At 49.4% G+C, this 26,329-nt stretch overlaps 1 protein-coding gene across 2 annotated transcripts in view; it reads left to right on the forward strand.

Annotated features, from left to right (window-relative positions):
• The window catches only part of DISP3 (dispatched RND transporter family member 3), a 246,057-nt gene that overhangs the window by 6,085 nt on the left and 213,643 nt on the right, over nucleotides 1-26,329 (forward strand). Inside the window, exon 2 of one of the 2 annotated variants that reach the window (XM_076070260.1) lies at nucleotides 18,060-18,478. The exons of the other annotated variant lie outside the window; for it this stretch is intronic. The gene's annotated coding sequence lies outside the window, so the exon portion shown is untranslated. The remainder of the gene's footprint in view (nucleotides 1-18,059; nucleotides 18,479-26,329) is intronic. 2 annotated transcript variants of the gene reach the window in all.

The raw sequence follows: 26,329 nt of genomic DNA on the forward strand, positions 1-26,329 counted from the left end.
CTCGGCCTCAAATGAGTATCTAGTGCGATGTGTTAATATCGCCACTGGGGAGACGAGCGGCCAGGCATGCTGCTGGCCACCCACCCCCATCGCGTGCCGTACCGGCCTTCATAGGCGCTCTCTAACAGCACTTGTCCCAACAGTCGCCGAAGGCTATACGGGGGGTCTTTGTCTTTGGATCTTGCCTGACACAACGGCACGGTTTGCGAATCGGTAACGCAGTGGAAATTTAACGTTTTTATTACAGTTGGGTTTTGATTTTTAACGGTCGATTTTTGTTGTTGTTTTACGCTTTCCATCTACGGTTGAATGCCTTTGGAATGGGTTAGCTTTGTCCGTCCTTTGGCAGGGGTGTTAGTGGCCCTAATGAATATAATTAAAATGCTCATATGTTAAAATCTAGTTGAAAGATGTGCTGCTGTTAGGGTCTTGCCCTATGTATAAACAAAATAAATTGTCTAAATTGATCAAAGGGTTTCCCAAAAACTCAGCGCTAACTGACTAGCCTTTGGCCAAGTTGGTGATGCCACGAGCCCTTCATGTCCCCCTCCACTCCTAATGACGTCCCTACGTCATAGTCGGAGGAGGTAGGAGAGAATCGGTGGACCTTGAGCCTGGATTGGGACAGCGAGTTGGTGGCAACAGATAGCTGAGGGGAGGTGGGGAGAGATCTCCCATTGGGCAGAGGTTGATGACTGCGGGGCCGAGTAAGCGTTGGTTGCTGTAGCTGAGAGCACGTGAAGTGGAATTGAGTGAGATGAGAGGGAAGAGGCAGGTAGGCCAAGTCCTTGGGCAAACGTATCTGTGGTCATCTACATCTCTATTGCACAAAGAGATGATGATCTCAACGAAGCATGGCATGCTGAAATAAAAAAGACGACCCCATCTTTTCTTGCTGTTGTCCCGACCACGACGACCATTCGTGAGAAGTGATGTATGAGCCGGTCCTGGGCAACCCCTTTTTGCCCAACATGTACCGACGAACGTGGTGACGTATGGTCAAATAATCCCCTTGACTGACATGGCATGGAGAGGCCTTCATCCACCATTAGATTGTGAAAAGGTTTAAAAAAAAAGATATATATTTTAATTATTTCCATCTTAACGCTTGGATGTCTGAGTGGTTACCGTTACCCGCACTACAAAAACCAAACGCATTAAAATTGGTTTTACACTTCAATTCAACCTCCTGAGAATCAAACTTATCGGTTCGACTGTCCTATCGACTGTGTGGGGAAATTACAGCGGCTAATCTGTAAAGGATAAAAACGCCCACTTGAAGGTTTTATTTCTTTCTCACAAGTCCTTGAAAATTCTCATCCGCAGCCCATTCTCTGTCGCACAAGGTGCACCGCTCTGAGGTTTTCTGAATACATTCTGCGCCCCCAGACACGATACCGATATCACAATTGGCGAAGGGGGGCGGGGGAAAGAGATAAAAAAATATATAACTTGGACCAGTTTTGTATCTATCTTCATACCTCCGCGTTGCATTTGCTCCCCGATCCCGGTCTGTGCGTATGTATGTTGAACTTCTTTCGAAGCGTGTTAATCGGACGTGCCAGGGAAAGACAACACATTAAACAGAAAAAAAGCAGTGCTTAAGAAATGCATTTTAAATTTAGATTAAAAAGTGCGTAGCTCCAGTGGCGTCCCGACATCTGACGGCAGAGCGTTCCAGACGGCCGCAGAATCGCATTTGAAAGCGCCGCGCGATGCAGTGACCGTGGCCAGAGTGCAATCCCAAGCACGCGTGTCTCCACGCCTCTTTGCACACTTTTCAGCTTTCGTTCCATTTTCATTCTTCGGGGGTTAATGATTTTTTTCCCAATCTACGTCATCGCCGACAATATGCACCGGTTGAAAACGTACCGCTTCAGATGAACTGGCGGTCGGTTGGAAGTTGGGGTAATTGGTGGTATTTATTTTTAGGCGTGAATGTTGTTGATTGCGCTCTGTTAGAATGTTCGGCGTGCGATTACGCCGATTGGTGTGATTGCAATCCTTGACCATACGCTGATCATCGGAAGAGAAGGTGTGCAATCCAGAGGTTTGCCGGTTCTATTCCATGTCCCAGTATTCCCAGTGTAGAAATGTACTAATAATGAAAGTTTCTTAACCCCCCACCCCCTGCGTCTATCTGGCCAGCAGTATTTTTTACAGGAATATTTGACGTGTTTAAGCACTATTTATTCTGTATCATGTATTTTTGCACTAAGTTTTGGCATGGGTTTCGTGTAAAAACAAGTTTTTTTAGTTTGCACATTCCCTCCCTGCAGTGTCCTGTAGCTGCCACCACTGCCAAAGGCCTTGGGTTGTAGCCTATGAGGCTCTATGTAACTCTGATGATCTCGCTCTCTCTTACTCTATTCGTCTCTGTAACTCTTTGCATCTACACACGAGTCTCTGTGTAACTGCCGCTCGGCTTAACGGGGGCCTTGCCGGTTGACCTAAAAGTCCGAGTCTTGGTATCAATGGGAACGCCAGATTGTCGATCGGCTGGATGCGTGCGGTGGGGGTAAAGTGTGAGTACTCTCACCTCCTTCCGAGATGTTTGTCCAGCGTGGAAGAGTCGACCAAATGCTCTCTCCTAGACGATATCGAGTCTAGTGGATGTCATTCCCGCCAGCAGTGCCGTCGGCAAGCGTTTGCCGGGCTGCTCCTCTGCCCTTTTTCTCGGAAGAGAAGACCGAATACGTCATGCGATTCGGTTTTGCGCGAAGGGTGCGCGCGAGTATCTTTGGGCGTTAAAACGAGAGGCGCAAGTTGTGTCTCTCCGTAGGCACTCGCCCTGCTGCTGCACGCAGACGGTGGGTGATTCATTGCCAAGGTCTCAGACAACCGCGCGACTTTGCAACCCATTGTAAAAAAAAGAAGAAAATTAAGGTGACAAATCGCGACGTTGGCTAAGAGTTTAAATTTATTGCTGCAAGTATTGTGTCGGCGGAGACGGTGTGGGGGGAGGGGGAATTCCGCAGAGGCGAGCGGCGAAATTGGATAAAATGGCAAAAAGGCACTTTGCTGTTGTTGTGATCGTCCGTGAAGTCGGCAGTCTCTGGGGGGGGGGGGGGAAGGGGGCTCCCCTCTCGCCACACGTGGTCATCCAGAGCAGCGAGGTACAGCCCCGGAGTGCAATAGGACAAGAAGGCCAAGCTATGTTTAAGCCGGGGGAGGATGGGGGGGAGGGGGAACAGGGGGGGAGCAGGAACAGGGAAAGGAGGGGGGAGGAGGGGGAACAGAAGGAGGAGGGGGAACGGGGGGGAGGAGGGGGAACAGGGGGAGGGAAGAACGATGACGGGACATGCTGTGATTTTGAAGGAGGTTTGAAGTCCTAGATGGAGTTTGTCACAATATATCTGTGTGCACGATATGACGGGCTACTGTAGGTGGCAGAGCAACAACTACAATTTAACATTCACGTGGTCAAGTCAGATAACCGAGTCGGGAGCAAGTGGAATGTATCATCGTCGCTGTGATGTCTCCTTCGTGTTTGTGCATCGGGGCATTTGCGTCGTTACACGCGCTACGCGTCTGGATGACCACACTCGCAGACTTACCACTGGAGAGTTTTTTTTTAAAATGTTCCATTTGTGCGCCAGCTGTCCACAACCGCCGTGGTGGGTTTCTGCAGTGGATGCGGTTTAGGGTGGACCACGAGCTTCGTGGGAGATCAAACCCCAGGGGTCTTCTGCGTTCGATCTTTTACGAGGTATGACGACCATAACGACAGCAGTTTCGCCCTCCCACCCCCACCCCCCCCCCCCCATTTTCGCACTTGTATTTTCAAGAACCAAAGAGTATTTTGAAGCGTTTCACCATCTTCTGTTCGCGCGTTGAGACGAGAAAAACCGTCGATGGGTTTCGCCACGCGCAGTGTGCCGTCGCCAGCGTCGTCGGACTCGCTTGGAATCGACGCTGGTGAGAAGCGCAGGCGCTTGGCGTCACAGGCAAAAGGATCCTCTCCCCAGGCTAGGGGCCGGCGGGGTGTGCGTGGTGCCCCTAGTTCACCGCTCCCTTTGTAGGTCGAGGTCGTACTGCGAGGTGCGCTTGCCTCCCGCCGTGAAGCCAAGTCGGTGGCGCGTGTTTTGAGACTCGCCCGCCCCTGCAGCAAGCCAGCCGGGTGTGGTGCTTTTTGGTTGAATAATGAATGGGGCCGTGCCTCGCTCGGCCGCTTTTTTGTTTGCGAGTCTTCTAGGCGCCTCGTATGTTCGTTTTAGCGAATCGGTGCCGCGTGGTGATTTTGTTTGCTCTTCTCTCGCTCTCTCCGTTAAGTCGGCCAAAAAAAAATGTGAGACTCGAGCCGGGGAGAGGCATGGCGAAAAGGCTATACCGTCACGCTTGAGAGGGGTCTGCAGACGCAGGCGCTTCTTGAAAGTGGAACGTTCTAATTGTGAGCGTCAACAAGTTATTGCGTTTGATAGCCACGGCGTATTATGCCGAAGATGCTATTGACCGCACTAGTCAATGTTATATTACCGCGGTATTGATCGTTTTAATGCTGACTTTGATGGCGATGAATATGATTAGAAAGTGATTTCCCACTCAATTGAGCACCGGGGTGGTATTGGTGGTGGTGGTATGATCTTCTCGTTCACAGCCACAAGCCGGAATTGGATATTCCACATTCTTATGGCTGGGGACACGTCCAGCCCAAAGGCACAACCACGATTGATTGCCCAATGCATTTGTAACTATTTTATAAACCCACATCAGTGAGGACGATGGGCTGAGTCGAACCCTGTCAGGGTTTATTTGAATTTTCGGCCTTCCAACTTTGACCCTACGTTCCAACTGTAACCCCACTGTGACCCGACGTGCTATGTCACTAAAACCTGGCGTTTAGTTGGGTGGTACATTTTGATTCTTATTTTTTCTTATATAAAAAAAACATATTTTTTATACTGGCAAAAAGGTCCCCTAGATATATAATGTATTTAATGGTCATATTTTTCACAAACCTTACACCCCTCCTGGAGCTATGGGTAATCATATCTGGAAACGAAGTGCCAATTCCGGTCTCTGAACAGCAGTGTAACCCTTCTCGATCAAAGATGGCCCATGGAAGTGGTTATCACAGAGCTACCTCTGAGACGCCTTCTTCGAGTGATATCTGCTCCACATAGTAGAAGGCACGCGCTCTCCCACCCGCTCTGCCACTGAAAGCAATGCTTTTTTTCAGACGGCGAAACTGACATTTCTGTCTAATCCTCAGATAAATCAATTGCAGAGCCAAATTTAATGCGACGGGATGTTTGTGTGTGTGCCGTCATTGGTGACCGGCCTGAGACCATAAACCCACTGCACTCGAACGCGGTTTTAATGACACAGCCTGGATTTGAACCCAGAATTTCAGCGGTGCCAACGTGGCGCCATTTGACTCCGAGCCACCCACACTCACTACGTATACACAGTACACCAGGCACACTACTCACTTGACGCTGGGTCGACCTAGGAGAGACCCAGGTCTGGTTGAGACGATGGTACAGATGGATGCGCCGCTTTCGCACCGTGCGCGGGGCTGGTGGAGACGGGGAGGCTCGAGTGATCTCTTTGTAATCTCATTGCCAACTGCGACGTCTGGCTGTTAGCGTTAACACGAGGCCTCAAATCGCTGCGTGCAGCAGGGGCAGTGTTCAGCTGTCACGTTGCTCGGACGAGCGCTTGGCAGTGGCAGCCTTCGGTTGCGAGGTCTTACCAAGTGGCACAGCCTTCACTAGGCAGTGCTCATTTGACTGATCCCCGAGCGGCGATGATGGTGATGTTAAATGCTGTTTGCTGGTGTTGTTTGCTGCTGGCGATGTTGCTGCTGATGCTACTGCTGCTGGTGAGGTTGCTGTTGCTGATGTTTCTGCTGGATATGATTTCTGTTGCTGCTACTGCTGCTGTTGATGTTGCTGTTGCTGATGTTTCTGCTGGATACGATTTCTGTTGCTGCTACTGCTGCTATTGATGTTGCTGCTTCTGCTCACGATGGTGATGCCTTATATTTATCTAGGATTACCTCGCCGAGACTTGAGATTTTTTTTATTTGTTCGGGAGGGTCCTGCTACATCGAGATGTTTGGGAAATTCGGTGGAATGTGCGGGAGAACTGGAACCCCCGGAGGCAAACCCACCACGCGTACAAGAGGGGGTGTCACTGAACGTTACAGACAGATGGATTCAATCCATCGATGTACCGATTTCTCTTTGCCACCGTGCGCGATGATATTGATGATGATAATAATAATAATGGGACTCGGTCAACTCTCACTGGGATTTGATATTGGTGATGATTTTATGGATGATGATTTTATGGATGCTGACATTGATGATGATGACATTGATGATAATATGGATGATTGGGTTAAATCAGCGGTCACAGGGAAGTGTTGATTGATGACGACGACAGTGATGAAGGTGATGGGACAAAGTGGACCCTCGCTGGGAATTGAGCTCGCGACCTTGCAGCCTTCACCCCTGAGCTGACGGCAGACTTGTTCCAATCGGTGTCGATAATGTCCTAGCAGAGCATTATCGCTGGAGGTTTGGCTCTTCTGTCTTTTCAACCCAGATGCAGGCGATCGATCGCGGCATGTGTGTGTGTGCCACCTCGCCATCAATAACTAAGTACCTAATGATGCCCTTGATTACAACGGGGGCACGGCACTCGGTGTGATAATAATGGTTGCAATGGCAATTGTGAAAGTTGTGGCTTCATGGAGTAATTCGCTAATTGTGACAATTATCGTCATATTAACGATGGTGATGACGATAATTTGTAAACTGAAACAAAATGTAAACAATAATGACATGACACCTAATATCACGAGGATGATGATTGTGACGCCTATGATGATGATGATGATGTTATTTTCTCCAATTAGGCATTCTGCGTATTCCTATGATGCGCAATTGAATAATGGTGATTGATTGCAATGACGATGATCAGATTATTACCGTTGCAAAAAATAGACAACGGCGCAGCCATGCAAATTCTTGCTCATGCCACTGCTGGCGGAAGGACCTCCACCAGATAAATGTTCTTGGAAGAGGTGGAAATACTCACACTTTACCCCACCATATGTGCCAAGCAACTGCGATGTTAGCCATTCATTGTCCAATGTGCAAACTATTACACCACGGACAGCATCGATGTTTTTGTATCTGCCCTTAAAGTGATCGGTGCTTTATGACCACAGTAACTTCGCGGGGTACGATATCACGTAACTCACAACAATTAATTGACGTAAGGAGAGACGTTAAACGCCAGCGTTGGGTAATGCAGCTTCGGTAGTGCTTACAAAGGAGGTGTAATAATCTGAGCAAACAACGTTTTGATTAAGCGAGACGGTGAGTGCTGACTGCTTTATAAATAGCCAAGCGAGGCAGCGACAGAGCTCCGTAGGGAGGGGAATCAGAGACTTGCTATGATATGGCTCCGTGAGCTCGGTAATTAAACAAAAAAACAAGAGAACCGAACGTTGTTCGGAATTCGGGGCTGCTCGTAAGAGCGAGCGCGGAATGAATGCAACGGGTCAGTACTTTTTGAATTTCATACGCTGGCAGTCGCGGGATAAACACAAATCTCGACGAAATGATGCGAAATAATTTAAGTGAACGCCGCGAAAAGCTTCCTCGAAGTTTGTTTAAGAAAAAAAAAATAGCAATAGTAACTAACGGCTGAGCACGTTTGATATTCATTCTGCACAGAGCGAGGCCATCGCGGAGGAAGACGCCGCAGTTTTTCTCGGACGCGCGCTGCGAGTCGTGTGTACGCTGGACTTTTTTCGCACCGTACGTAGCCAACCGTGCTAATCGGAGTGTGCGGTTGGGAAGGACAACGAACTAAACGCACAAAGGCAGTTGTGAAGAAATCAGTTTTGAAATCGAGATTTTAAAAGTGCGTGGCTCCAGTGGCTTCTGAATATTGTAAATTGGACGGGGGAGAGCGTGTCAGACGGTCGCAGAAGCGCGTCAGAGAGCTCGCGATGCGGTGACCGTCTTTGTTTGATGGCTAGCAACAAAGCCGCTGCTGCTGCTGCTGCGAGGAAGACCGGAGGTTGCGTGCTGATGGTTTATGCTCCTTAACGAGATCAGCAGATTTCACGATAAGGGGTGGGTGGTGGTGGGAGGGTGTCGACGATGTTGCAGCGGGTAATCCCACAAGGGGTAAGTTGCAGCGTGACTTTATTTATTTGAAAATTTGCAGCATAACGCTGGTACACAGCGTCATGCTGCAAATCGCAGCACGGAATCTTTAAGGTCCACTACGAGGCAGTTCACGCCAGTTCATGCCAGTTCACGCGTATGTTATTGAATTCATTCCATCACAGTAATTACGAGGGCGGCCTGCCGGGTTTGAACGGGTAAACCGTCTGTGACGAGCGCTGGAAATATATCCGGTCGCAGTTCAGTCGCCCATTTTAAGTCTTTCAATCGAAGTATGAAAATCACCGCGGCAATTGTGTGTGTGTGAACTCTGGCTGGATTTTATCTTTCAAAATAGTGGACCGGCAACAAAGCAAAAAAAAAATCAAATCCTCCGGGAAGGTGAAGTGTCGAATGTTCCACGAGCGCCGTGGAACGGAGAAAAAAAAACCGCAGGAGCAAAGCAGCAGATAAAATAACACGATAATTACGGCACTCCTATAGATCACAGATAAAAGACAACGTCATCAAAGTTGTTCGGTTTTTGATGAAGGCTTCTGTGGCTTCCCCCGGACTGTTTTGATTTTTTTTTATTAAAGGCTTCAGAGGCCACTGCTGGACAGGAACAACCGATGGAAAGGGAGGAATTTAAGAAAATTTGTCGGAGGCCTTAGCCCAGCAGTGGGAAATTAAAGTGGTGCTCGGTTAACTTGAAGGGGACACATTTTGTGGCCCGTCAAGCTGTGGGCGCCTGCAGGCGAGCCGGTCTATACACGCGCGGCTCTGTGCAAATGTGGGAGCGTTGGTCCAGCAAGCGCCTGAATATCATGGGACTGATGAGGTGATCCGGTGGTTCAGAGGTCAGAGAGTGCGGAGCCAGAACCGTTGAGATCCTGGGTTCGAATCCGGGTTTTCGGCTGCCTCTGATTTAAACCGGGTAGTCAAGTGCGGCGAGTCGATGGTCTCACCCCTTGTCACCGGTGATTCGCACAGAGACGCAAACACTTTTTAAAATGTATTCAAATCAACACTGAGCGGTGATTAAACCGGGCTCTCAAGTGCAACGACTTGAACGTCTCAACCCGGCTACTGCAGAATTACATTTGATCACGTGTTTCCCACCACGGGGCCATTCGCCGTGCGACATCATCTCATCGTGCAGCTTGAAAGTCGCCAATTTAATTCTGCCGTGGGAGGAGGGGATATGATGGGGGGGGGGGGGGGCAGAAATCCACGCGTATGCATGATTTTTCCTTCCTTGTTTGAAAGTCATTCGGCAGGTAGTATGAACGTCAGCTGGCTGGTATTCATCAGGGGGTGGCTGCTGTCGAAGCTGGGCTAGCCACACGGAGTGCCCGAGGTGATGGGGAGAGTCGCGGAGCTACAGCAACATCCCGCATTTCGAGCAAGTCACGGGATTACGCCACGTGTCTAAAATCGTTCGAGCGACGCGTGCGTGTCAATATACCGCCGTGCTGTGTTGAATCGCTCACATTCGACCGTTTTAAAGTATTTTTTTAACATGTGTATATGTAAAGATCGCCGCATATGAGTGGAGCGCCGCGCACCGTAACGGTTTGCACGCCGAGCTATGAACCGCGGCGACCCGAGTTCAATTCCCGGACGTGGCTAATGTCAGTGGCGAGTGATAAACGAAATCGGTCGAGGTCTCTTCGGAGATCGATCAGGCCTCAAATTAATACTCGGTGTAATGATCACCACTGGAGAGACATAGGTGGCCGGGGGGGGGAGTGGGGGGGGGGAGTGGGGGAACCCCACAAGACCCCGCAAGACCCCACAAGACCCCACTGACGGCTAATGCGAGACATATCTGAACTGATTATCTGCTACTTTCCCCTTCATCAACTCGCCCCGACCAGCGTGGTGAATTGTGATCAAACAACTCCCGTGACTGACACGGCCGAGGGAGCCTTTGATCCATGGCTTGAATAGTGTAGTTACTGATGAGCACACACATGGCATCCCGTTTGCGCTGGGCTTATGTAGATGTTGTGCACCCGTGCGTGTGTGTGTGGGCGTGTGTATTTTTTTATTTTTACACCTTGGGGTTTGGGGGAGAGTGAAGGAAACCAGAAAAGTTAGATGATTTCATTCAAGATTACGGTACTTTAATGCCTTTTGTGGGTTGGCACTTGCGGAGTTTGAATAACGATTGTGAGCCGGGGGAGGGGGTGGGGGAGGGAAAAAACAGATAATTGAACGAATCTTCAAATGTAAATGTGCCTCTTGTAAAAATAATATGTATATTTGTGTGGTGACGCCGAGGTAATGATGTGCTATGATCCCGGAAACCCGCATTCAACTGATGCCCACGTGCAAATCGCCCCCGGTGATTGGGAAGCTGAGTCTCGCCTTGGCCAACACCTAGGTTAACTCGACCTCGAAAATTAATAGGGTAGCCGCTGTGGTTCGGTGGCCATGAATAATGTCGGCACCGGGGAGACAAAGGTGGGTGGGCGGGCATAGGCAGCGCTGGCCCGGAGCATGCTTGCGGCATGCCCCAAGCGGTCTGTGAGGCAACGTAAATTTGCGAGCGAATGTGTGGTGGGTGAGAATCTGCAGCAAAGTAAATCAAAGATAAACCCTTTTACCCGTATCCCTGGTTCATTTTATAATTAGAGACATCATATTGACCGTAGAGAGACGCAGATGGGCTTGGACGAGTGCACGCCGTGGGGGTTATTTGCCATACTTTACCACGCTGGTCGGTGTGGGTTTGTGACGGCGGGGAGCATAGCCGTGGATGCATAGTACAGTACAACAATTGATGTTTCTGCGCCCGCTCCCGTACACTGCTCACGGCGATTTAACAATGCCCATGTGCTGGTGGTGTTGATGTCCACGCGGCTTAGGCTTGAAGCTGGGGATTGGGCTGGCATCCGCTGCATCATTAGAATAACCCCGCTCGAATGAGGCTTCTCAGTTGTGGGCACACAGCCACCTGCCATGCGGGAAGAGCGGCCAATTCCCCCTCGGCTCGTTGCTGTTGCTTTAGCGTTCCTCCGCCAAATTCCGCACAAATGGAGCACAAACACCAATTTTGGTACAATCCCTCGGGTTTTCATTGTGTGTGTGCGTGCGCGCGCACACACACACAGAGCGGAAGTGTAGCGGTTAGCGCTCTGCCCTATGAACCTGGTGACCCGAGTTCGATTCCCGCTAACGGCCAAAATCAGTGACGATTATCTGCACCGGTCCTGGGCCTCCCCCAGGTAGACTCGGCCTCAAATGAGTACCTGGTGCGGTGTGTAAAAACATCGCTACCGGGGGAGGCAAAGGCGGCCGGGCGTGGCGCTGATCACCCACCCCCTCGTGTGCCGTTCTGGCATTCATAGGTGCTCGCTAACAGCACTTGCCCCAACAGTCTGTTAAGGCTATACGGGGGATCTTTGTCTTTTGTTGGTGCGCGCGGATATTTATTTTAACATCAGTTATAGCGATGGGTCTTTTTGAAAGAGTGGCTTTTCTGCAATTAAATGTTCGAGACTCCGCGTTGTACTTATGCCCCCCCCTCCACCACCCCCCAGTGTATAAATGTTTCAGTTGTGTGGATTCTGCATCGTGTTTGGTCACTGATGACAGTCGACAGACTTCTGTAAATATTCATCAAGTAACCTTTGTAAATCCTCCGCACAAAAATAATTGGCAATAATAATAGTGAAGATAATGTCAGTTATCGCCCTTTCCCACATGCTCTGGCATGAGATTGTTTGTCACTTGATGGCCAACCCCGATATATTTCGTGTGCATTTTCAGGGCAGGAATTTATCAAAATTTTAATTTTATACCAATTTTATTTCGTGCGGTCGTTTGGTGGCCAAACTGAAACCCTACCTGGCAAACTCCCCCCCACGTTTGACGACCCTGTTGAAAAAGAAAGTCTTGGAGACACCGGGGTGAAGCTTTTATGGAGCAAAAAAAGTATAATATTATTATTGCGATAACTCCAAAGTGTCCTCGAAAAGAATGTGCTAGTCCTTAGAATTCCAAACTCTTATGGTAATAGCCTGCCGAAGATTAACACTTGCAAATGATACCGCCACGGTCTTTTATTGCAAAACCACAATCTGTATAATGAGCTCGAGTCAATAATCCTGGACATTCAACGAGAGAGAAATCCACACCTCAAACGGCCTGTCCATTAATCAGCTGCAGCAGTCGATACCTGGGGGGGGGGGGGGGGGGGACTGCTCAGGTCTCCTCGTCTTTTTCCACGCCTGCCACCCCCGCCCCCCAAACCCCACTCCCCCCTTGTTTTTTCCCCATAAGACTCCCCACCATCCTTTGTAAATTGTTAGTGAAGTGTAAAAAAAAAAAGTTGGTGCAACGTGTGAGGGTGGTAATAATGGACATACGACGACGTTACGGTCAAGCCGCTCCGACCTTCATCTTGGTAATGAACCGGGAACGTTGAGCGACGCTGCTTCGGCCGACTCGGAACATCAGCAGGCCGATGAGCGCACCTATTTTGTTGGTTTATAAACGGAACGTGAAAGACACGGGCCCGCTGGAGTGTAACCGTGGCTATGCAAACCCAATCTATGAACCGTGTATATAGTCAACCTCTCTCTCGTCTGCGCTCAGAATAGGAGTTGCAAAAAAAAAAAAAACCCGACACAAACATCCTCCCAGAACGCTCCTTGTCGTGGCTAGCGGTTCCTCGACGTTGCCGTTTAGCGCCTGGACATTGCTGCGATCGTACGCAAGAGCAGAATAGGTAAGATTACGCTCCTAAGGTAACCGCCGTGACGTCACCTGACATTACCCGCCGTGATCACGGTGATGATTGCGATGGTGGCAATCATATCCGTCACTGATTCCTTTCAGCGTTTAACCCTTTTTACGTTCCGAGACGTCTGCAAGTTGCAGGGTGGGTGTCCCGTGCGCCGATGAATCTCGGAGCGCGCAAGTGGTTGAGCGTTAATCTTATTTCTAGGCGTAGCGCCCGTTGTTTTTAAAGACATTGTACTCATCGCAGAGAACTGTAGTGACACTACCGCCGCACTCTATGATAGCTGGCGCCAAATTGTGCCACACAACCCGATGACGTACAATGACGTGCGTGTACGTCATCAGAACGGGAAAGGGTTAATTTACTACAAACATTTTAAGGCGGAGCTCTCACCCAAACCCACCACCCCCCTTTCAACTTCTTAGAGTGGAGTGAAATTTTTTGTGGTAAAATGTTTCACGCCAGTGAAAACAAAAACAATGAACGATCAAGCGACGGACTCGTGCACACGGCGGCGTAGGGGCGAGAGCTGGAGGAGCCATGCCACGGCAGGCGCAAGCCGATCGCCTCGTTGCTCACTCCCATCTGCGTTTTAAACGTTCGCTTTAAAGTTTGCGTTTGTCCCCAGACTCTCGACTTCTTGCACGCCGGCTGTGACACGCGCTCCTTAACGGAGTTGTCCCAAACAGCCCAATGAAGGGCCACGGAGCTTAGTGGGCATTTGTTGGGCGCGCCTGTTCTAGAGGGTGCCGTTCCCGCTCATCTGTGATCTTTCCCGCGCCTCTTGAGTCATCTCAGAGGCGCTGAGATTGAGAACCCATTTCTTTAGAACTGCTTTTTGTGTTTAGTTTGTTTGTCCTTCCCCCGCATCTCCGATTTTTATCGTTGGCTACGTACGGTGCAAAAGAAGTTCGACATACAGAACCCAGAATCTTTATTTATACTGGAGGAATCAACAAACAATACAAAAACACGATAGGTACATACATACGTCTCTCTCTCTCTCTCGCTGCACGCTTTACAGATTTTTGTATTTATAACGAGGTCGTGCTGTAGGAGGGCTGGTGGCGGTCACGAGCTGTGGGCACGGGCTCCGAGACTTCCCCCACCACCACTACCACCGCTCGTCCACTCCATGCGCATGGACAGTTCCGAGACGTAGGCGTTTATAAGAGTGGAGGGGACCACGCGTTATGGCGTGACCTTACAGCGGCTCCTCGCGCTGCGCCAGACGCTGCTGCGTCTTTTGACAGCGCAGCAGCAAGCAGTAGATTACAACTTCCTGGAACGTTACGAAATCCTCGAGGGTGTTTTTTGTAATCTTGTTCACTTTTCACGCCCACGCACAAATCAAACCCGCGCTGCGATGTATTCAGAATCTGAATATCTATTTATACTGGAGGAATCTGATGAGCATTGAAGCTCTCTTTTTTCTTTACAAATGTCCTGTTGGGGAAGGTAATAACGTTACAACAACGAACAATACAAAAACAGTATAGTAGTGCAAAGTACAAAGGTGAACAAATCGCCCAAACACATAATACTAAACCATCCCCATCCTATCAGGCAAAGCCCACTGAGGTATTAACTTATTTTTCAGACGCGACCTGGCCACAAATGATAGCTCAACAAAGTGGCCCCATCATTTGGACATTTCTAGCAGAATTCGAGAGAACAAAAGCAGAGCTCCGTTCTCTGCCGTCGCGTGTCAAAGTATGTTGCAGTCTCCGCAGCTTTCCAGACCAAAATTTCCGGGTAAGCATTTGTATAAGCAAGATAAAATCAAAATGAAAAAAACCCCGGGCCAATTTTCACCTTCCGGGTCTCGTCAGCAGCGTAGTCGGAGCACTCGTGAAACAATTGCTGCTTGCGTGGATTACCAGCTGACGATCATTGGCCAGAGCGCTCCACGTAACGCATGCGAGACCCCGTTGCTCAAACGGGGCCTTCGGCCAGACCTGTGATCGTCTCCTGTGATTATGTTTGCGTGTAGTGGACTTGCAGAGAACGCCGGGGGGTGCTCCATGCTGGCCGGCCGTGATGCGCGCCCCAAAATGCACCGCGCACAGCCCCCCCCACCCGGGGGGCTCCCCGCACCGCAGTTGATGGCTCATCCCTGCCACGGAGAGCTGTCGAACGTCGCGTCGCGTGGGCAACGTTGTCCCCGTCAGGGCATCCACGTGGCCGTGCGCTCGCTCGCGCGGTAGTCGCCTGTAATGGATAACAGCGCGGGATGAAAACGCCGGACGAAAAGAAAATAATTTTAAAATGAAAGGCGCTTTGGTTGGTCTGCTATTCAAAAAAGCGTTTTTTTTTGCCATTGCCCCCCACCCCACCCCCGGCCGAAATGTTTTCCTGATTGCTATCGGCTTCACATCGTGATCTGTCTCAGAGCAGTGTGACCCATGGAAGCGGATATCGCAGAACTACCGCTGACCTCTGGTCCACAAGGTACAGGGGACAGCACTCTCCCACCCACTCTGGGATATATTTTCGTCGTATGACAATCAAATTGATATTTTTTTTGACGAAACCAGAACTTAAATGTACATTTGAATATGAATTTCTCAATCAGAATATATACTGTGCACAGCAATTGTAACAATAATTTAAATACAAAAAAAATTCTCAGAGCCGTAAGTGCAAACATTTTTACGGTGTGATTCTCTTTTTTTTATGTGTGCGGTCATCTGGTAACCATGCCGGGATCTAACACCATCGCATCGCTCAGCTCGAGAATCTGGCCTCCTTATTTCTGCCATGAGGATGAATTAACAACCGTGTAGGGCCCGCAGCAGGGGGGGGGGTGCTGCCACAGGTAACGAGTGGAACGACAGCGGGGTGAGCGAGCGAGGCGAGTTGACCGGGCGACCCGCGGGACCGCGCGAGACGTCGTGTGAAGTCCGTGGCACCGCTGTCGCTCTCCCAATTGATGTCGGGGGTTTCTAACAAAAGAAACATCAAGTCGGTCTTTTCTCTCCCACCGTCACCCAGCAGAAACCCACCCACCCCACCCACCCACCACCCATCCACCCACCCACCACCCATCCATCCTCTTTCTCGCCTCTCTCTAGCCCAGCCCGGGTCCCCTACATCATCACACCTCGGGGTTGTGATTGATCCCGCACATGAATCCGCACATGAATCTCGCCGCCCCGTTCTTTCTTGGCGGTGTCCGCCCCTCGCTCGGCAGCTCCCGCGGGGCTTGGAGTTTTGTTCACTGTGCTCTCGACAACGACCCTGGCGATTGTTGTTGTTGTTGCTATGTGTTTACATATATATACAGGAATATACTTTCGTGTTCAACTACGACCTGCACCTTTTAATGGGGGGGGGAGGGTTTTTGTCTATACACGCGTGGCAGTTCGCCAGCATTGATTGTAACAGGTCGGACTCTGCTGATGAGATGTTGTTTCGTTGAAACTGGTTCAGAGTTTGCTTGTATTGCTGAATCAAAGCTGCTGAAATAATGTTCCGTCTCCGCCAAGGAGCGTTTGTAATGTTGTTGTTCTTGGGTTATGTACTTTATAAATATCTGTTTAATTCTGCGTCGAACTGGGACCCGTACCTTAAAGGGGAGAAGATGACTATTGCCTCGACACAGCCGCCAGTTCGCCAGCATTGACTCGAGCAGGTCGGAGACCCTGCCGATGAGACGCTGTATTGTTGAAACCAGTTCAGAGTTTGCGTGTAATGAATCAATGTTGCTGAATCATGCAGACATTCGAGGCGCTTTATTCACGTGTACAGCATTATGGGTGAACGCATTGCCTAAGCAGAACCCAGGCTTGACTGCTGATAACACTCCAGAAAGTCAGAACCGGTTGAGAGTTTACTTGATTAAAACAAATGCTGCTGGATAATATTGAACTTGACAGACAATAGTATATATGAATAATAATAGCTTTTTGATCCACAAATGTTTTATATGTGAAGACGTAACAGAATTCTGCTTACATATGGCAAAAAAAGATTATTGAACTGAATTGCGGGCCCCAAATTGTGACAGGTCATCAACGTCACTGTGGCAGTATGCATTGTTACGGGGAGGGGGGGGGTGAAGCTTCCACTGTGTGTGTGTGCGTGGGGTGGAGGATGGTGTCGGGATTTTGAAAACTCTCCCTGCCAGCCCTTAAACACCCATCAACAGGAGCCTCTGGCTTGTCACCTGATTTGAGTACTGACGAAACGTCGTACTCAAATTGTAAATGTTGTGGATTTACTCTTCAACACACCGGTGTGCTGTACTCGTAACGAATTGGCCACGTTCTGTTCACGTGACAAACCTTCCTAATTGGCTGTGTCGGGTGGTGGCGGGTTTAACAACACATATATTTGCGCGATCCATCCCAACAAAACATCTTATGGACATTAAGGAGCCTCCTCCTCCCTCTGCTTTTATCAGCAGTGGTGCTCCTCCGAAGCTATAAATTCCGGTATCATTTCCAAATATTCCGCCACAAGGCCACGATTGGACGGCACCTGTGGGTGTCGTTTTTAATTGTTTCAATTTCTCCATCTCTCTCTCTCTCTCTAACGGTTTGTAGGAGCGGCGAGGGAATGAATTTACAGGAGGGAAATGACGGACGAGCGTGTGAGGCGAAGAAGCGATCGCGTGAATGTGCAGTCTTCCGATGAGAATTAATGGAATGACCTCCGATTTAGCATGGTTGGATACGTACGGTGCGAAATAAGTTTAGCATCCATAATACGAGTACAGCACACCGGTGTGTTGGAGAGAAAAGCCACAGCATTTACAATCTGAGTACGACGTTTCACCAGTAATTGCAACTAGCTTCATCAGGCGACAGACAGATTTGTTTAGCATCGAAGAAAAGGATTAAAATATAATATTGATAACAGTTTGTAACACAATTTTTGTTCCTGGGTAGTAAGTGTTGTTCTTTTAATATGCCTAAAAAGTATAGAAAATGGATATTATTCGTGGCCTTAAATAGAGAGAGAGGGGGGGGGGCAGAGAGAGAGGTGTGGGTCTGCTGCTGGAGCAGAGAAATTAGCATGTCAATGAGAAAGCTGTGTGGAAATCCACCCCGCGGCGGCAGGGGGAGCTAAAGGGGTCTTTCTCTCCCCCTTGCGTGTGTTTGTTTGGCACGGTATGTCCGACGTTTCGATCCACGTGCCCGGTATCTTGTCCTCCCTCCCCACCACCCCCTCAGTCTCTGAAGAAGCTTGCAGCAAAACAGATCCTGAAGAGGAGCTTCCCGAAAGAAAAAAAAGCGTGCAGCGAAACGTCGGGACGCCCTGCTGAAAGAACACTCGGCACGACCTGAAACCACATCGGAGAGGGGGGGGGGGCGTTTCATACCGTACAGCACAACCGCGAAACGCTGCGCTATCCTTGGGAGTGAAAATACTGTAGGAGTTGTAGGCCGACGTCGAGGTCTCGAGGAACCTTTCGTTTACCCAGGAGTAAACAAGCGTAGGACTTGTGGAAGGAAATTCGAGCCAACCACACGCGACTCCAGGGTGACAATCGAAAGCTCTCGCACGGCCAGATTTGAGAATCGACCGCGGTTGGTTTGCGGCGAAAGGCTCCGGGAGCATGGACGCGGGAGCACAGAAGCACAGTACAACGGTGGGTGGGTTTTGGCTGCTGCTTGTCCCCCACGTAGCCCCCGTAGGCGGCCCTGTAGTACTCCATGCTGCTGTGTGCGTGGAGGTCGCGACATCCCAGAGGGTATCCAGGCTTGGTGATGCTGCTGTTGCAACGCTGGCTGTGGTGCCCAAAGCACAAATAACAAAAACTGAACACGTTGCTCAATAACGTTGGCCTTAAAAGGATAAACATATATTTATATATTTCTTCTGTGAAGGCAGTGTTATTGACAAATGTTTAGACGATGAAAACTAATGATTTAAAAGAAGATTAGTGAACGGACTTTTTTAAGTTGATGTCTTTGGGATAAAAGCAAGCCCTCCGTTTCAATCGGCATTCTTTAATGATTATAGTTTATTTCTTGCATTGTAGCTTTCAGTGATGGTCAATCAACAATCCTCCCACAGTATTAATTCAATCAACTTTGTTTTTAGTATTCAAAGAAGAGATGCTGGCCACGGTAATTACGGCCCGAGCCCCCTACCACTTGGAGGGAGCGAGAGGGGTGTGGGGGGGGGGGTGAGACTTTTGCCCGAGTTTGGAGACGGTCGATGTGGCGGGGCTGATCAGCAGGGGTGTGAGATTGGCTCGTCGCGAGGCGTGAGACTGTCTAATAGATACCTGCGGGGGAGGGAGTGGGGAGGGATTTGGGGGGAGGGAGGTAAAGGCGAATGGACCCTCGTGGCGTTTGTGCGCAGGTATTTTGCAACCGGGGGGTAGGGGTGGGGGGAGGGCGATACATCGCAAAAGTTTTAAAAATATATATATATATTTCGGAGCAATTTCCTCGTCACCAGAAATCCGTGAGCTTTTTTGGGGCTTAAGACGGGAATTGCTTTGAACGTGAGAGTCTCATGCTAGGAATGTGTGAAAAATTGAGAGCTGTATCCTTGGCCCGCCATGCTGCCCAAGCCGCAGGGGTGTAACTCGAGTTGATGAATCGTCACAATTCTGGAGTCGGGGGGGTCATGCGGTAATCGATCCTTTATATCTCTTTTTTTAATCGTCTCGGTATTGCCAATCTGCGGATGCCGCCGTGGTGGAATTGTTAGCACACGGGACTTGTCGTGTAGAGTGGGAGGTCCTGTACCCCAGCAGTGGGGAGAACAAGCAATTTCAGGGTTGCATCTTTACCTTTTAACATCTGGTTTATCATTTTTTTTTTTTAGTTCTGCCTACCAGCAGTTTTGTTTGCTCCGTTGTAACATTTGCACATCGTTTGTGTACATCATAAGTGACGAACATTTCTCTGGGAGGACGCGCGCGTGTGTGTGTGTGTGGGACGTGCCGTTGATCTGAATTTCACATTCCTGACGAAGCTCCCAGCACAATAACGAATACGCGAATAAATATACAACTCGTAGAATACGTCGAAGAGAGGTAAAACGTCTGGTATCCTTTTTAAAGGGGGGCAGCATTTTCACGTGGGGGGGGGGGGGGGGGCGGCGGCCTGGTTTTAAATGTATCTCGGGATGGGTGTGCATACCGCATTTATGTGGGGCTTAATTATGGCATGCTGTCGAATTTTCGATGATGCTATGAAAGAAAAAGGAAACGGCTTGAATGAGCACAAATCGACGGGCTTTGAGAGTTGTTTGCCACATTAACAGGCCTGGCGTAGGCCCCTTCCTAAGGAGTGATTGAGGCGTTTTGTCTATTTATCCATCTGGACGGCCATCTGTGGTTTTTAATCAAAATCGAAACGCAGCTCGCTCGGGTTGATGAAATTGGTAAACCTGTCAGTCTGCTCACGCACGCAGACTTCTAAAACCAACCCCACAGATATACGCGCCGATTGATGATGATGACAGGTTGGGCTTTTGAGACGGTTAGGTAATTGACGATTACGATTATATTGCAATTGATGAATCGGCAGCAGCCACGATCAATCCACTGCTGTGAAATGAAGTCCCCCAGCAAGGATCCTGCGTTGCAATCATCCACCCAGCACCGATCCCTACACACCAGATTATTTAATCGATCTATCTCCTCTGTGCACGCCTTGTTGGACTCGTTCCATTGCTTTGCTTCCTATGCTGACGATAACGTAATTTATTATGAATACGATAGAGGCAATGATAAGGTGATTGACGAGGTTGCTGGCTTCATAATAATACGTTTTGAGATTTTTTTTTCTTGAATAAAAAAATGTAGTCGAAGAATAATTCCCTATGCATATTTCATTCGAGATGCATTCCAGATAATATGTCCAACGCTTAATCTATGTGCAGCACAATCAAGGTATTTCCCAACATCATTGCCTTTGTCATTACATCGGAAGCAATGTTAGTTTGTTTGCTGGGCGTGTCACCATCTGGTGTTATATTTCTCTATCGCCGAGCGACAAGAAAGCTCCGATGCGCTTTTTGGGTCGTGCCGCGTGTTGCTTTTGCTGTTCGTCGCGACGTCCGACGGTTCGCTTCGCGTGCTTGAGAGCTTCTGGAGCAAAGCGTCGGACTTCGTGGCCGAACGACATGGTTGTGCAACCCGAAGAACCCCCATCTGAGAACTACACGGCCCCAACCGCGACAAACACACGCAGTGGCACCTATTCATGTTTGTTTCCGATTATTAGTTTCTACTCCATTCTGGCGTATGATGGCCATATGTTGTTCCGCAGCTCAATGTCAATGTCGTGGTCTGCTAGCCACGGCGAGAGGGCTTCAGGGGAGAGTTCGTGGAGTTTAGCTGTTCCTCCTCTTCTGTTGAAGGGGGCACTGATGAGTGGGTTTACTGTAGGGTCCACAGTTTGGGTTGCATGGACACAAATCGCGAGCGACTTCGTATTACAGCGAAAAAACGAATTCGCGCCCCACCTCCCGAAATTATTTAATATGGTCACGCTTCCATCGACTGAGCCGAAAAGGGAGGCAAACTCTTGACTCTGAATTTGAAGAAAACGGCGTTTCTAGCTGGTACGCCCCCCTGACGGCAGATTCCCTGGGTGCTCGCCGGCGCGCGCACGTCCGTGGTTTTTTTTATTTATTGTCCATTTGAGTCGTGCGGTTTAAATTCCATCTCAATTTTGATGCAGTGCTGGCGCGCGGTGGGGGGGGGGGGTGTTTATCCTGAGGCTGAGGCCAATGTTTGCCGGGGTCAGCGGTGCCTGCTCGGAGGGGCCTCTTTATTTTTAAGCTCCGTGGCACCGCCAGCTGATATTGCGTTTTCGGATCAAAGCGGTTCTCGGTCGTCGTGGTAGGAGTAGCAGGAACGATATCAATGAAATCAGCGGTGTTTGTGTTTTTTTAAGGGGGGTTGGGGGGGGGGATCTAGACACGGGGCGGGTAGAGAGCCCATTGAGATGAAACGTTTCTTGCAAAAGGGAGAACTCAGGGCGGGGGTTGGGGTGTTGAAATGTAAGGAAACAAATTTCACATTGATATAATCGTCAGTTACGTACATTTACAATATTGTGGCGTCGTATTAGTCGTCGTAAACTAATCGTTTACAATGACGAAATCGGTAGCGATATTTCGTCGATGGCACACGGCGCTTTGAACGTGGCTGTCCGAGTTCGATTTCTGGCCACGGCTAGCATTGGTAGGCGAGTGAAATATGAACAGGTTCTGCTCCCCTCTTGCCCGTGCGTCGACCCCTCCCCCCTCGCCAACCCGCACTGAACCACCGTGATGAAGTATGGCCAAACGACTCCCATCATTGACTCGGCGTGGGAGAGTGGATTGGGAAAGGGCTGTGGGGGAGGAGTAGTAATAGTAGGTTGTAATGATTATTTACTGAGCAAACCTTCTGCCTGGTGCGGGCAGCTCGCAATCAGAAGGTCACGAGTTCACATCCTGGTTGGGGGTTCACAGCCCATCATCTTTGAGGGGCCGATAAAATATTTACCACTTTTGTGGGGAAGTCAACAGAGATTGTTCTATGGATAAACTCATTCATCTTTTGCGGTAGAAATATTGAAACATTTCCACAACTGGCTCTCAGGTCTGTAAACAGGAGATAAGCACCACTGCCTAGATGCTCAATTGAGCCAGGAAATCACTTTCACCTTTTTCTCTCTCTCTGTGTATCTAACCTAATTTAAAGGCAGCTTCGATGAGTCTGAAGTTTCCCCGCTTGAAATGTTTTCTAATTTTATTTATTCCATATGTTTGCAGTCGGGAAGAAAGTGAAAGAAACAGGGTAGGAGTTTCTGGCGGAAAATAATAATAATAATCCAAGTATGTGACGTTATAACCCCCAAACTCTGCTACAACAGAGCATCATGCTGAGCCCTACTTGCTGGTACTGGCAGCTGTAGCCGAGTCAATACATCATGGAACAAGGCTTAATGATATTTGTAGCACATGCCAGATATTTTTTGTTTTTTTTGCGCATTCTCGCCATGTTTATTGTTTGGTTACGATTGCAACACTTGTGTATCTCCTCCCAAAGGGAATAATCAATAATAACAACAACAACGATGCCATCTATTCACCCAAACAAAGTCTCGCGGAGTCTCAACACCCATTGTCACGAGGGTCCTGTCATTAACGATGTTTGTTCAATTCCACTAACGAATGGCTCCATGTGGAATTAAAAGAAATCGAACTGCCTGGGGAAATTTAACAATTGATAGGTTTTTGCGACCAATATTATTAATGATCAAGGTTATACATTCTTGGTTCTTTCGGTAAAGTCACGTAGAAGGGAAACAATAAAATAAAAAAAATATATAAAACAATACAATTCTCACGGCGTTTCGACTGCAACACGTTTCGACTGCTGTGGTTTTCACACCTGATGATGATTGCTTGTGCTGCAGTCGAAACGTCGTGAGAATTTTATTGTTTTATATTTTTATTATTTTATTGTTTCCCTTCTACGTGACTTTACCGAAAGAACCAAGAATATAAATCCCTGCAGTCACGAAAGCTTTAAATCAAAATCAAGGTTATTTTATGGGTTAGATCGCGTAAATATAAAATGTGTTGTTAACCCGCCATTACCCAACATAGCTGATTTAGTAAGGTTTGTCACGAAAACAAAACGTGCTAATTCGTTACTACTTCAGCACGCCGACCTAACCCACATTTTGAAAATGAAAGCATGGGGAGAACTGATCACGCATAGCTCCACACGGATGAACTCAAGAATGCATTGGTGTACGGTCATCTCCTGGCCACCTTGCAGCCAAAGCCCACAATCAACACCTGCCGGGGTTCCCAGTCACTCTCCCGTGTAAGTACCAAAAGCAATCTCAACCCTGCTTCTCTTTCTTGAGCTCCGATAAAAGAGATGGGATGAGAAGGGCGTTCTGGAGGACGTCAGGGAGAAGTGTGAAGGGGAGGTTGAGGCTTGACGAGGGAGGGGTGAGGGGGAGGTCCGGTGGGGTGAGGTGAGGTGAGGGGTGGAGGTGGTCAGGGTGACTATTCATGGCGGGGCATTTAAGGTGATTTGGGGGCGGCCGCGTTGCGCAGTGGGTAACACTCCTACCTCCACGGTAACACTCCTACCTCCACGATAACACTCCTACCTCCACGGTAACACTCCTACCTCCACGGTGACACTCCTACCTCCACGATAACACTCCTACCTCCACGGTAACACTCCTACCTCCACGGTAACACTCCTACCTCCACGGTAACACTCCTACCTCCACGGCAACACTCCTACCTCCACGGTAACACTCCTACCTGCACGGTGACACTCCTACCTCCACGGTAACACTCCTACCTGCACGGTAACACTCCTACCTCCACGGTAACACTCCTACCTGCACGGTAACACTCCTACCTCCACGGTAACACTCCTACCTCCACGGTAACACTCCTACCTCCACGGTAACACTCCTACCTGCACGGTGACACTCCTACCTCCACGGTAACACTCCTACCTCCACGGTAACACTCCTACCTCCACGGTAACACTCCTACCTCCACGGTAACACTCCTACCTCCACGGTGACACTCTTACCTCCACGGTAACACTCCTACCTCCACGGTAACACTCCTACCTCCACGGTGACACTCCTACCTCCACGGTAACACTCCTACCTCCACGGTAACACTCCTACCTCCACGGTAACACTCCTACCTCCACGGTAACACTCCTACCTCCACGGTAACACTCCTACCTGCACGGTGACACTCCTACCTGCACGGTGACACTCCTACCTGCACGGTAACACTCCTACCTGCACGGTGACACTCCTACCTGCACGGTGACACTCCTACCTGCACGGTAACACTCCTACCTGCACGGTAACACTCCTACCTGCACGGTAACACTCCTACCTGCACGGTAACACTCCTACCTGCACGGTAACACTCCTACCTGCACGGTAACACTCCTACCTCCACGGTAACACTCCTACCTCCACGGTAACAAGGACCTGGCTTCTATTTCTGACTCCGGCACTGTTCTGTGTGGAGTTTGTGTCCTCCTCCCCTTGTTTCCTGCATGGTTTTCCTCCTGCTTCTCCGGTTTCATCCCATAGCTAACACCTCCCCCCGCCCCCTCCCGCATATAATGTAACTGATTATATTTTATGAGTGGGGAAAAAAACCCCTTAAACAAAATTGCTGATCTCGTCAAGGAGCATGAACCATCACGGGAATTCCGGTCATCCTCGAAGCGGATTTTGGCTTATAGCCATCGAACAAAGACGGTGGTCACCGCATCACACGCTTTCAGATGCGCTTCCGCGACCGTCTGGAACGCTCTTACTTCCGGCATTAGGAATCCACTGGAGCTATGCACTTTTAAATCATCTAGATTGACAAACTCATTTTTTTCAAACTGATTTTTGTGTTTTGATTTAAAGCTTTCGTGACTGCAGTAATTCATATTCTTAGTTTTTTCGATAAAGTCACGTTTCAGAATATAGATGGACTAGTCCTGCGTAAACTGCCAAATCGCTGCGCGTGACGCTAACGTTTTTTAAATAAATAAATGCGCCGTTTAAAAATAAATTTATGCAAACCAACACACCTGAAGATGACCGTTTGAGTTATGGTCGAAACGTCGTGAGAATGTTTAATTGTTTTATATATATTTTATTATTTTGTTGTTTCTCTTCAACGTGACTTTACCGAAAAAACTAAGAATATGATTTTTGTGTGTTTAGTTTGTTTTCCTTACCCCGCACCTTGCATCAGCACGGTTGGCTCCGTACGGTGCGAAAGAAGTGCAATATACAGTACATACAAATTCGAATAGACTTCGGCAAGACCCTCCTGAAACACAGTCTTGAGACTCGACGAAGGCTCTCCAGGGGATGCGACGGGGGTGGGGGGGGGGGGAACTTGTAAAACGAACGTCGTAGCAGTGATAATACTCAGGACAATAACAATACAAACACGAAACGATGTAATCGGTCGCGTGCCGTGTGTCACGTCTTTCGCACGATGGTCCACCGAGTGAGCCGCACGCACCCCCCCCCCCCCACGCCCCCAACAACACCAACAACCACCCCGAGTTGCTGGAGCGCGCAGGCGTGAATTGCAGTTCTCACACCCGGCGCCGTTAATTGCACCGCCAGTTGCAGGCGGTCGTGCCGAGTTGGTGGGCACGTAGGAGTGGGGGTGGGGGGGGGGCACACGTGGTGAGGGGGGGTGGCACGCGAGGGGCACGTGGGGGGGGGCACGCGGTTGGCACGTGGGGGCCATGCGAGGGGCACGCGGTTGGCACGTGGTTGGCATGCGGTTGGCACGTGGTTGGCCACACGAGGGGGTGGGGGACAAGCGCGGGGGGGGGGGGGCACCTACGCTGCCGCTTCTCGGCAGGTGCGAGTTTTGTCAGTCGCGGTGCTGCGTTGGAGTTGCCACCTGGTTCTGTTTTGTTCCAGGATGTCAGCTGCTTTTTGAGCGGAGCCGCCTTGGGAAATCTGCA

The sequence above is a fragment of the Petromyzon marinus genome, chromosome 28 (assembly GCF_048934315.1).
Source record: "Petromyzon marinus isolate PM22_M1 ecotype Great Lakes invasive population chromosome 28, UKy_Petmar_22M1.pri1.0, whole genome shotgun sequence".
Taxonomy (NCBI): Eukaryota; Metazoa; Chordata; class Hyperoartia; order Petromyzontiformes; family Petromyzontidae; genus Petromyzon; species Petromyzon marinus.